This window comes from Somniosus microcephalus, unplaced genomic scaffold, assembly GCF_052327205.1.
Source record: "Somniosus microcephalus isolate GS21.2 unplaced genomic scaffold, FLI_Smic_1.0 unresolved_chr3, whole genome shotgun sequence".
NCBI lineage: Eukaryota > Metazoa > Chordata > Chondrichthyes > Squaliformes > Somniosidae > Somniosus > Somniosus microcephalus.
In genome coordinates, this window is record NW_028225181.1 from 49359223 (window position 1) to 49371802 (window position 12580).

The window sequence follows — 12580 nt, forward strand, 5'->3', positions numbered from 1 at the left end:
TGGCTGTGTGCGTGTCTCTGGCTGGCTGTGTGCGTGTGTGGGTGTCTCTGGCTGGCTGTGTGCGTGTCTCTGGCTGGCTGTGTGCGTGTGTGGGTGTCTCTGGCTGGCTGTGTGCGTGTCTCTGGCTGGCTGTGTGCGTGTGTGGGTGTCTCTGGCTGGCTGTGTGCGTGTCTCTGGCTGGCTGTGTGCGTGTGTGGGTGTCTCTGGCTGGCTGTGTGCGTGTCTCTGGCTGGCTGTGTGCGTGTGTGGGTGTCTCTGGCTGGCTGTGTGCGTGTCTCTGGCTGGCTGTGTGCGTGTGTGGGTGTCTCTGGCTGGCTGTGTGCGTGTCTCTGGCTGGCTGTGTGCGTGTGTGGGTGTCTCTGGCTGTGTGCGTGCGTGGGTGTCTCTGGCTGGCTGTGTGCGTGTGTGGGTGCGTGGGTGTCTCTGGCTGGCTGTGTGCGTGTGTGGGTGTCTCTGGCTGTGTGCGTGCGTGGGTGTCTCTGGCTGGCTGTGTCTCTGGCTGTGTGCGCGTGGGTGTCTCTGGCTGTGTGCGTGCGTGGGTGTCTCTGGCTGGCTGTGTCTCTGGCTGTGTGCGCGTGGGTGTCTCTGGCTGGCTGTGTGCGTGTGTGTGTGTCTCTGGCTGTGTGCGTGTCTCTGGCTGGCTGTGTGCGTGTGTGGGTGTCTCTGGCTGGCTGTGTGCGTGTCTCTGGCTGGCTGTGTGCGTGTGTGTGTGTCTCTGGCTGTGTGCGTGTCTCTGGCTGGCTGTGTGCGTGTGTGGGTGTCTCTGGCTGGCTGTGTGCGTGTCTCTGGCTGGCTGTGTGCGTGTGTGGGTGTCTCTGGCTGTGTGCGTGTGTGGGTGTCTCTGGCTGTGTGCGTGTGTGGGTGTCTCTGGCTGTGTGCGTGCGTGGGTGTCTCTGGCTGTGTGTGTCTCTGGCTGGCTGTGTGCGTGTGTGTGTGTCTCTGGCTGTGTGCGTGTGTGTGTGTCTCTGGCTGTGTGCGCGGGTGTCTCTGGCTGTGTGCGTGTGTGTGTGTCTCTGGCTGTGTGCGCGTGGGTGTCTCTGGCTGTGTGCGCGTGGGTGTCTCTGGGTGTGTGCGCGTGGGTGTCTCTGGGTGTGTGCGTGCGCGGGTGTCTCTGGGTGTGTGTGTCTCTGGCTGGCTGTGTGCGTGTGTGTGTGTCTCTGGCTGTGTGCGTGTGTGTGTGTCTCTGGCTGTGTGCGCGGGTGTCTCTGGCTGTGTGCGTGTGTGTGTGTCTCTGGCTGTGTGCGTGTGTGTGTGTCTCTGGCTGTGTGCGTGTGTGTGTGTCTCTGGCTGTGTGCGCGTGGGTGTCTCTGGCTGTGTGCGCGTGGGTGTCTCTGGGTGTGTGCGTGCGCGGGTGTCTCTGGGTGTGTGCGTGCGCGGGTGTCTCTGGCTGTGTGCGCGTGGGTGTCTCTGGCTGTGTGCGTGCGTGGGTGTCTCTGGGTGTGTGCGTGCGCGGGTGTCTCTGGCTGCGTGCGCGGGTGTCTCTGGGTGTGTGCGTGCGCGGGTGTCTCTGGGTGTGTGCGTGCGCGGGTGTCTCTGGGTGTGTGCGTGCGCGGGTGTCTCTGGGTGTGTGCGTGCGCGGGTGTCTCTGGGTGTGTGCGCGTGGGTGTCTCTGGCTGTGTGCGCGTGGGTGTCTCTGGGTGTGTGCGTGCGCGGGTGTCTCTGGGTGTGTGCGTGCGCGGGTGTCTCTGGCTGTGTGCGCGGGTGTCTCTGGCTGTGTGCGCGGGTGTCTCTGGCTGTGTGCGCGTGGGTGTCTCTGGCTGTGTGCGCGTGGGTGTCTCTGGGTGTGTGCGTGCGCGGGTGTCTCTGGCTGTGTGCGCGGGTGTCTCTGGCTGTGTGCGCGGGTGTCTCTGGCTGTGTGCGCGTGGGTGTCTCTGGCTGTGTGCGTGCGCGGGTGTCTCTGGGTGTGTGCGTGCGCGGGTGTCTCTGGGTGTGTGCGTGCGCGGGTGTCTCTGGCTGCGTGCGCGGGTGTCTCTGGCTGCGTGCGCGGGTGTCTCTGGCTGCGTGCGCGGGTGTCTCTGGCTGTCTCTGGGCCTGTCTCTGGCTGTGTGCGCGCGCCTCTCTGTCTCTGGCTGTGTGCGCGGGTGTCTCTGGCTGTCTCTGGGCCTGTCTCTGGCTGTGTGCGCGCGCCTCTCTGTCTCTGCCTGTGTGCATGTGAGTGTGTGTGTGTCTGCCTGTCTGTCTGTCCGTCCATTAATGAAACGACTAGTTATTAATGAACATAATACGGCAGAGTTGCAGTGGGGTGTGCGTGCTGAATTTACTAGTCTGGCCTTTGGGCTCCCGTTCTCCTGGGAGCTCGAACCTCACCACGAACAGTCCACTGAAATGCTTCTTGTTCGAGGTCCTCACTGCTGCTCTTCTCTTTCCCCCTCTCTCCCCTGACCCCATGCTCACCAACCAACCAGCTGATGGATATTGCGGATGCCTGTCAAGTCTCCCAAACCCCTCCTGAACCCAGCCCCTACCCAGCTAATGCCAAAGGATTCTCGGTTCGGGGTGCGCCATGGGATAATGTGGACAATCCGGTAAGTGTGTGTGTGTGTGTGTGAAAGATCTTGCATTTCTATAGCACCTTTCCCCATCTTGGGATTTCCCAAAGCGCTTCATAGCCAATGAGGTTGCAATGTTGGAAACGCGGCAGCCAATTTGCGCACAGCACGATCCCACCAACAGCGATGTGATGATGACCAGATAAAATCTCTCTTTTCTTTTAACTGTTGTTGATTTGAGGGATAAATACCGAGGAGTACTCCCCCTGCTCCTCTACGAAATAGTGGCCGTGGGATCTTTAACGTCCACCTGAGGGGGCAGACAGTGGGTCTCTTTGTTTAAGGTCTCAATTGAAAGACGGCCCCCCTCCCGGCAGTGCGGCCCTCCCTCGGTGCCGCCCCCTCCCGGCAGTGCGGCCCTCCCTCGGTGCCGCCCCCTCCCGGCAGTGCGGCCCTCCCTCGGTGCCGCCCCCTCCCGGCAGTGCGGCCCTCCCTCGGTGCCGCCCCCTCCCGGCAGTGCGGCCCTCCCTCGGTGCCGCCCCGGAGTGCCAGTCTAGGTTTTTGTGCTCGAGTCTCTGGAGTTAACGCTACCCGCGGAGCCACGGATGATGCGCCCTTTCCAAAGGAGAACAATTGCAAGCTTCTCCAGTCTCCCGGCGTAACTATCTACCCCAAGGATCATGACCTTGAAATCATTCCCGATCGCAGTTCTGTATAGAAACATAGAAGATAGGAGCAGGAGTAGGCCATTCGGCCCCTCGAGCCTGCTCCGCCATTCAATGCGATCATGGCTGATCATCCAAATTCAGTACCCTGTCCCTGCTTTCTCCCTATATCCCTTGATCCCTTTAGCCTTAAGAAATATATCCAACTCCTTCTTGAATATATTTAATGAATTGGCCTCAACTGCCTTCTGTGGTAGAGAATTCCACAGGTTCACCACTCTCTGGGTGAAGAAATTCCTCATCTCAGTCCTAAATGGCTTACCCCTTATCCTTAGACTGTGACCCCTGGTTCTGGACTGCCCGACCATCGGGAACATCCTTCCTGCATCTAGTCTGTCTAGTCCTGTTAGAATTTTATAAGTTTCAATGAGATCCCCTCTCATTCTTCTAAACTCCAGCGAGTATAAGCCCAATCGACCCAATCTCTCCTCATACGTCATTCCTGCCATCCCAGGTATCAGTCTGGTGAATCTTCGCTGCACTCCCTCCATGGCAAGAACACCCTTCCTCAGATAAGGCGACCAAAACTGCACACAATACTCAAGGTGTGGTCTCACCAAGACCCTGTACAACTGCAGCAAGACATCCTTGTTCCTGTACTCGAATCAAGGCTGAGATCGATAGATCACAGTTCTGTATCACCGGTCCCCCCTCCTTGCTCCTACAAGAACCTTTCCAAATCCACGAGTTAGGTTTGTGGGGCTGGAGGAGGTTACAGAGACCGGGTGGGGCTATGCTACCCCCTCCTTGGAATTTAACCCCCTCCGCTCCTGGTATCATTCCGGGGAATCTGCGCTGTGCCCCCCTACGACGCCAGTATATCCTTCCTGAGGTGCGGGGCCCAGAACTGAATGCAGCCACTCCAGATGGGGGTCTGACCAGATCTCTAAACAACTGAAGCATAATTTCCTCCCCTTTTTGTACTCCAGCCCTCTGTGATGAAAGCCAACAGTTCCAGTAGCCTTTTTGATTTAATTTTTGTGTCTGTGCGCTAACTTCTAGTGATTTGTCTACACGGACCCCCAAATCTCTCCGCTCCTCCGAGTTTCTCGCCAGTATGAAATTACAAGACAGAGGCCTAGTCCTGCCTGGCCTGTCCTGTCCTAATCCTGGTCTGGTCTGGCCTGGCCTGATATTTTGGCCTATCTGGCCTGATAGTTCAGCCTGGCCTGTCCTAATCCCGGCCTAGCCTGGCCTGATAGTTCAGTCTGGTCCTAATCCCGGCCTGGTAGTTTGGTCTGTCCTAATCTCGGCCTGGTAGTTTGGTCTGTCCTAACCCTGACCTGGTAGTTTGGCCAGCCCTAACCCCAGCCTGGTAGTTTGGCCTGCCCTAATCCCGGCCTGGTAGTTTGGCCTGTCCTAATCCCGGCCTGGTAGTTTGGCCAGTCCTAATCCCGGCCTGGTAGTTTGGCCTGTCCTAATCCCGGCCTGGTAGTTTGGCCAGTCCTAATCCCAGCCTGGTAGTTTGGCCAGTCCTAATCCCGGCCTGGTAGTTTGGCCTGTCCTAATTCCAGCCTGGTAGTTTGGCCTGTCCTAATCTCAGCCTGGTAGTTAGGTCTGTCCTAATCCCGGCCTGGTAGTTTGGCCAGCCCTAACCCCGGCCTGGTAGTTTGGCCAGCCCTAATCCCGGCCTGGTAGTTTGGTCTGTCCTAATCCCGGCCTGGTAGTTAGGTCTGTCCTAATCCCGGCCTGGTAGTTTGGCCAGCCCTAACCCCGGCCTGGTAGTTTGGCCAGTCCTAATCCCGGCCTGGTAGTTTGGCCAGTCCTAATCCCGGCCTGGTAGTTTGGCCTGGCCTAATCCCGGCCTGGTAGTTTGGCCTGGCCTAATCCCGGCCTGGTAGTTTGGCCTGGCCTAATCCCGGCCTGGTAGTTTGGCCAGTCCTAATCCCGGCCTGGTAGTTTGGCCAGCCCTAATCCCGGCCTGGTAGTTTGGTCAGTCCTAATCCCGGCCTGGTAGTTTGGCCAGCCCTAATCCCGGCCTGGTAGTTTGGTCAGTCCTAATCCCGGCCTGGTAGTTTGGCCAGTCCTAATCCCGGCCTGGTAGTTTGGCCTGTCCTAATCCCGGCCTGGTAGTTTGGCCAGTCCTAATCCCGGCCTGGTAGTTTGGCCAGTCTTAATCCCGGCCTGGTAGTTTGGCCAGTCTTAATCCCGGCCTGGTAGTTTGGCCAGTCCTAATCCTGGCCTGGTAGTTTGGCCAGTCTTAATCCCGGCCTGGTAGTTCGGCCAGTCCTAATCCTGGCCTGGTAGTTTGGCCAGTCTTAATCCCGGCCTGGTAGTTCGGCCAGTCCTAATCCCGGCCTGGTAGTTTGGCCTGTCCTAATCCCGGCCTGGTAGTTTGGCCAGTCCTAATCCCGGCCTGGTAGTTTGGCCAGTCCTAATCCCGGCCTGGTAGTCTGGCCAGTCTTAATCCCGGCCTGGTAGTTTGGCCAGTCCTAATCCCGGCCTGGTAGTTTGGCCAGTCCTAATCCCGGCCTGGTAGTTCGGCCAGTCCTAATCCCGGCCTGGTAGTTTGGCCAGTCCTAATCCCGGCCTGGTAGTTTGGCCAGTCTTAATCCCGGCCTGGTAGTTTGGCCTGGCCTAATCCCGGCCTGGTAGTTTGGCCTGGCCTAATCCCGGCCTGGTAGTTTGGCCAGTCCTAATCCCGGCCTGGTAGTTCGGCCAGTCTTAATCCCGGCCTGGTAGTTCGGCCAGTCCTAATCCCGGCCTGGTAGTTCGGCCAGTCCTAATCCCGGCCTGGTAGTTTGGCCAGTCCTAATCCCGGCCTGGTAGTTTGGCCAGTCTTAATCCCGGCCTGGTAGTTCGGCCAGTCCTAATCCCGGCCTGGTAGTTTGGCTTGGCCTAATCCCGGCCTGGTAGTTCGGCCAGTCCTAATCCCGGCCTGGTAGTTTGGCCAGTCTTAATCCCGGCCTGGTAGTTCGGCCAGTCCTAATCCTGGCCTGGTAGTTTGGTCTGTCCTAATCCCGGCCTGGTAGATTGGCCAGCCCTAATCCCGGCCTCTTGTTTTCCCTACAGGCGCCAGATGTCAGCAGTAACGAGGAGTTCCCGGCCTTCAGCTCCATCGTGGCCTCGAAACCCGCCCCGGTGTGGGGACAGAAGAGATTCTGAAGCCCGTGTGAAGTTAACCTGGCTGGGCTGGGCTGGGGGAGGTGGAGAGAGGGGTCTCCGCAATGTGTCCTGCTCTCCAACCTTTGCCACTTTGACCCTGTCACCTCTTCACTGTCTGGCTGAACTAATCTTCGAACAGACGGTCCTCCCCAAACAATGGGGAACGTCTACAAATAAACTCTCAGCAAATTCAACCGTGTTTGAGTCCTTCTTCCTCAGAGTCCTGAGCCCCCCCCCCGAACCCCTCGATTAGATTCCAGCCTGTAACTCACTCCCGGGTATCTGTTATTCTATATATAAACCCCCCGAACCCCTCGATTAGATTCCAGCCTGTAACTCACTCCCGGGTATCTGTTATTCTATATATAAACCCCCTGAACCCCTCGATCAGATTCCAGCCTGTAACTCACTCCCGGGTATCTGTTATTCTATATATAAACCCCCCCGAACCCCTCGATTAGATTCCAGCCTGTAACTCACTCCCGGGTATCTGTTATTCTATATATAAACCCCCCGAACCCCTCGATTAGATTCCAGCCTGTAACTCACTCCCGGGTATCTGTTATTCTATATATAAACCCCCCGAACCCCTCGATTAGATTCCAGCCTGTAACTCACTCCCGGGTATCTGTTATTCTATATATAAACCCCCCGAACCCCTCGATTAGATTCCAGCCTGTAACTCACTCCCGGGTATCTGTTATTCTATATATAAACCCCCCGAACCCCTCGATTAGATTCCAGCCTGTAACTCACTCCCGGGTATCTGTTATTCTATATATAAACCCCCCGAACCCCGCGATTAGATTCCAGCCTGTAACTCACTCCCGGGTATCTGTTATTCTATATATAAACCCCCCGAACCCCTCGATTAGATTCCAGCCTGTAACTCACTCCCGGGTATCTGTTATTCTATATATAAACCCCCGAACCCCTCGATTAGATTCCAGCCTGTAACTCACTCCCGGGTATCTGTTATTCTATATATAAACCCCCCGAACCCCTCGATTAGATTCCAGCCTGTAACTCACTCCCGGGTATCTGTTATTCTATATATATAAACCCCCTGAACCCCTCAATTAGATTCCAGCCTGTAACTCACTCCCGGGTATCTGTTATTCTATATATAAACCCCCCGAACCCCTCGATTAGATTCCAGCCTGTAACTCACTCCCGGGTATCTGTTATTCTATATATAAACCCCCCGAAACCTCGATCAGATTCCAGCCTGTAACTCACTCCCGGGTATCTGTTATTCTATATATAAACCCCCCGAACCCCTCGATTAGATTCCAGCCTGTAACTCACTCCCGGGCATCTGTTATTCTACATAAACCCCCCCGAACCCCTCGATTAGATTCCAGCCTGTAACTCACTCCCGGGTATCTGTTATTCTATATATAAACCCCCCGAACCCCTCGATCAGATTCCAGTCTGTAACTCACTCCCGGGTATCTGTTATTCTATATATAAACCCCCCGAACCCCTCGATCAGATTCCAGCCTGTAACTCACTCCCGGGTATCTGTTATTCTATATATAAACCCCCCGAACCCCTCGATTAGATACCAGCCTGTAACTCACTCCCGGGTATCTGTTATTCTATATATAAACCCCCCGAAACCTCGATCAGATTCCAGCCTGTAACTCACTCCCGGGTATCTGTTATTCTATATATAAACCCCCCGAACCCCTCGATTAGATTCCAGCCTGTAACTCACTCCCGGGCATCTGTTATTCTACATAAACCCCCCCGAACCCCTCGATTAGATTCCAGGCTGTAACTCACTCCCGGGTATCTGTTATTCTATATATAAACCCCCCGAACCCCTCGATTAGATTCCAGGCTGTAACTCACTCCCGGGTATCTGTTATTCTATATATAAACCCCCCGAACCCCTCGATCAGATTCCAGCCTGTAACTCACTCCCGGGTATCTGTTATTCTATATATAAACCCCCCGAACCCCTCGATTAGATTCCAGCCTGTAACTCACTCCCGGGTATCTGTTATTCTATATATAAACCCCCCGAACCCCTCGATTAGATTCCAGCCTGTAACTCACTCCCGGGTATCTGTTATTCTATATATAAACCCCCCGAACCCCTCGATTAGATTCCAGCCTGTAACTCACTCCCGGGTATCTGTTATTCTAGATATAAACCCCCCGAACCCCTCGATTAGATTCCAGCCTGTAACTCACTCCCGGGTATCGGTTATTCTATATATAAACCCCCCGAACCCCTCGATTAGATTCCAGCCTGTAACTCACTCCCGGGTATCTGTTACTCTATATATAAACCCCCCGAACCCCTCGATCAGATTCCAGCCTGTAACTCACTCCCGGATATCTGTTATTCTATATATAAACCCCACGAACCCCTCGATCAGATTCCAGCCTGTAACTCACCCCCGGGCATCTGTTATTCTATATATAAACCCCCCGAACCCCTCGATTAGATTCCAGCCTGTAACTCACTCCCGGGTATCAGTTATTCTATATATAAACCCCACGAACCCCTCGATCAGATTCCAGCCTGTAACTCACCCCCGGGCATCTGTTATTCTATATATAAACCCCCCGAACCCCTCGATCAGACTCCAGCCTGTAACTCACTCCCGGGTATCAGTTATTCTATATATAAACCCCCGAACCCCTCGATTAGATTCCAGCCTGTAACTCACTCCCGGGTATCTGTTATTCTATATATAAACCCCCCGAACCCCTCGATTAGATTCCAGCCTGTAACTCACTCCCGGGTATCTGTTATTCTATATATAAACCCCCCGAACCCCTCGATTAGATTCCAGCCTGTAACTCATTCCCGGGTATCTGTTATTCTATATATAAACCCCCCGAACCCCTCGATTAGATTCCAGCCTGTAACTCACTCCCGGGTATCTGTTATTCTATATATAAACCCCCCCGAACCCCTCGATCAGATTCCAGCCTGTAACTCACTCCCGGGTATCTGTTATTCTATATATAAACCCCCCGAACCCCTCGATTAGATTCCAGCCTGTAACTCACTCCCGGGTATCTGTTATTCTATATATAAACCCCCTGAACCCCTCGATCAGATTCCAGCCTGTAACTCACTCCCGGGTATCTGTTATTCTATATATAAACCCCCCGAACCCCTCGATTAGATTCCAGCCTGTAACTCACTCCCGGGTATCTGTTATTCTATATATAAACCCCCCGAACCCCTCGATTAGATTCCAGCCTGTAACTCACTCCCGGGTATCTGTTATTCTATATAAAACCCCCCCCGAACCCCTCGATTAGATTCCAGCCTGTAACTCACTCCCGGGTATCTGTTATTCTATATAAACCCCCCGAACCCCTCGATTAGATTCCAGCCTGTAACTCACTCCTGGGTATCTGTTATTCTATATATAAACCCCCCGAACCCCTCGATTAGATTCCAGCCTGTAACTCACTCCCGGGTATCTGTTATTCTATATAAAACCCCCCCCGAACCCCTCGATTAGATTCCAGCCTGTAACTCACTCCCGGGTATCTGTTATTCTATATAAACCCCCCGAACCCCTCGATCAGATTCCAGCCTGTAACTCACTCCCGGGTATCTGTTATTCTATATATAAACCCCCTGAACCCCTCAATTAGATTCCAGCCTGTAACTCACTCCCGGGTATCTGTTATTCTAGATATAAACCCCCCGAACCCCTCGATTAGATTCCAGCCTGTAACTCACTCCCGGGTATCTGTTATTCTATATATAAACCCCCCGAACCCCTCGATTAGATTCCAGCCTGTAACTCACTCCCGGGTATCTGTTATTCTATATATAAACCCCCCGAACCCCTCGATTAGATTCCAGCCTGTAACTCACTCCCGGGTATCTGTTATTCTATATATAAACCCCCCGAACCCCTCGATTAGATTCCAGCCTGTAACTCACTCCCGGGTATCTGTTATTCTAGATATAAACCCCCCGAACCCCTCGATTAGATTCCAGCCTGTAACTCACTCCCGGGTATCGGTTATTCTATATATAAACCCCCCGAACCCCTCGATTAGATTCCAGCCTGTAACTCACTCCCGGGTATCTGTTACTCTATATATAAACCCCCCGAACCCCTCGATCAGATTCCAGCCTGTAACTCACTCCCGGATATCTGTTATTCTATATATAAACCCCACGAACCCCTCGATCAGATTCCAGCCTGTAACTCACCCCCGGGCATCTGTTATTCTATATATAAACCCCCCGAACCCCTCGATTAGATTCCAGCCTGTAACTCACTCCCGGGTATCAGTTATTCTATATATAAACCCCACGAACCCCTCGATCAGATTCCAGCCTGTAACTCACCCCCGGGCATCTGTTATTCTATATATAAACCCCCCGAACCCCTCGATCAGACTCCAGCCTGTAACTCACTCCCGGGTATCAGTTATTCTATATATAAACCCCCGAACCCCTCGATTAGATTCCAGCCTGTAACTCACTCCCGGGTATCTGTTATTCTATATATAAACCCCCCGAACCCCTCGATCAGACTCCAGCCTGTAACTCACTCCCGGGTATCTGTTATTCTATATATAAACCCCCCGAACCCCTCGATTAGATTCCAGCCTGTAACTCACTCCCGGGTATCTGTTATTCTATATATAAACCCCCCGAACCCCTCGATTAGATTCCAGCCTGTAACTCACTCCCGGGTATCTGTTATTCTATATATAAACCCCCTGAACCCCTCGATCAGATTCCAGCCTGTAACTCACTCCCGGGTATCTGTTATTCTATATATAAACCCCCCGAACCCCTCGATTAGATTCCAGCCTGTAACTCACTCCCGGGTATCTGTTATTCTATATATAAACCCCCGAACCCCTCGATTAGATTCCAGCCTGTAACTCACTCCCGGGTATCTGTTATTCTATATATAAACCCCCCCGAACCCCGCGATTAGATTCCAGCCTGTAACTCACTCCCGGGTATCTGTTATTCTATATATAAACCCCCCGAACCCCTCGATCAGATTCCAGCCTGTAACTCACTCCCGGGTATCTGTTATTCTATATATAAACCCCCCGAACCCCTCGATTAGATTCCAGCCTGTAACTCACTCCCGGGTGTCTGTTATTCTATATATAAACCCCCCCGAACCCCTCGATTAGATTCCAGCCTGTAACTCACTCCCGGGTATCTGTTATTCTATATATAAACCCCCCGAACCCCTCGATTAGATTCCAGCCGGTAACTCACTCCCGGGTATCTGTTATTCTATATATAAACCCCCCGAACCCCTCGATTAGATTCCAGCCTGTAACTCACTCCCGGGTATCTGTTATTCTATATATAAACCCCCCGAACCCCTCGATTAGATTCCAGCCTGTAACTCACTCCCGGGTATCTGTTAGTCTATATATAAACCCCCCAAACCCCTCGATTAGGTTCCAGCCTGTAACTCACTCCCGGGTATCTGTTATTCTATATATAAACCCCCCGAACCCCTCGATTAGATTCCAGCCTGTAACTCACTCCCGGGTATCTGTTATTCTATATATAAACCCCCCCGAACCCCTCGATTAGATTCCAGCCTGTAACTCACTCCCGGGTATCTGTTATTCTATATATAAACCCCCGAACCCCTCGATTAGATTCCAGCCTGTAACTCACTCCCGGGTATCTGTTATTCTATATATAAACCCCCCGAACCCCTCGATTAGATTCCAGCCTGTAACTCACTCCCGGGTATCTGTTATTCTATATATAAACCCCCGAACCCCTCGATTAGATTCCAGCCTGTAACTCACTCCCGGGTATCTGTTATTCTATATATAAACCCCCCGAACCCCTCGATTAGATTCCAGCCTGTAACTCATTCCCGGGTATCTGTTATTCTATATATAAACCCCCCGAACCCCTCGATTAGATTCCAGCCTGTAACTCATTCCCGGGTATCTGTTATTCTATATATAAACCCCCCGAACCCCTCGATTAGATTCCAGCCTGTAACTCACTCCCGGGTATCTGTTATTCTATATATAAACCCCACGAACCCCTCGATTAGATTCCAGCCTGTAACTCACTCCCGGGTATCCGTTATTCTATATATAAACCCCCCGAACCCCTCGATTAGATTCCAGCCTGTAACTCACTCCCGGGTATCTGTTATTCTATATATAAACCCCCCGAACCCCTCGATTAGATTCCAGCCTGTAACTCACTCCCGGGTATCTGTTATTCTATATATAAACCCCCCGAACCCCTCGATTAGATTCCAGCCA